The following is a 710-nucleotide window of genomic DNA, read 5'->3' on the forward strand; positions in this document are numbered from 1 at the left end:
ATTTACTTCCTTTCCTTCCCTTCCCTTCCCCATCTATTTACTTCCTTTCCTTTCCTTCCCTTCCCTTCCCTTCCCTTCCCTTCCCCATCTATTTACTTCCTTTCCTTTCCTTTCCTTCCCTACCCTTCCCTTCCCTTTCCTTCCCCATCTATTTACTTCCTTTCCTTTCCTTTCCTTCTTTCCTTTCCTTTCCTTCCCTCCCCTCCCCCTCCCCTCCTCTCTCCCCTCCCTCCCTCCCTTCCCCTCCCCTCCCCTTCCTTCCTTCCTCCCTCCCTCCCCTTCTGTCCCTCCCTTCTCTCCTCTCCTCTCCCCTCCCTTCCTTCCCCTCCCTTCCCCTTCCATCCTTCCTGCCTTCCTCCCTCCCTTCCCCTTCTGTCCCTCCCTTCCCTTCCCTTCCCTTCCCTTCCCTTCCCTTCCCTCCTCTCCTCTCCCCTCCCCCTCTCCCCTCTCCCCTCCCCCTTCCCACCTTCATCCTATCCTTCTTAAATAAAGCTTCTACCGGTAGCCCTTAAAGAAGTATTGAAAATTCCCTTTGCAAGCCTGTGTCGTTCTCACCTGGTCGCGGAATGTCCGTTTTGATTTCAGCCCAATTTATGGGGCTGGGGGTTTGCCCAGCGGAGAGGGGTCAGGGCGGCCTCTCAGCTCGCGTTTATGCCGGTCCCTGCAAAACTGCCCCACTTTGGGTGTGTGACGGCTCCGCTTTAGTTTCA

Source organism: Vipera berus, assembly GCF_964194415.1.
Source record: "Vipera berus genome assembly, chromosome: 1".
NCBI classification, from domain to species: Eukaryota; Metazoa; Chordata; class Lepidosauria; order Squamata; family Viperidae; genus Vipera; species Vipera berus.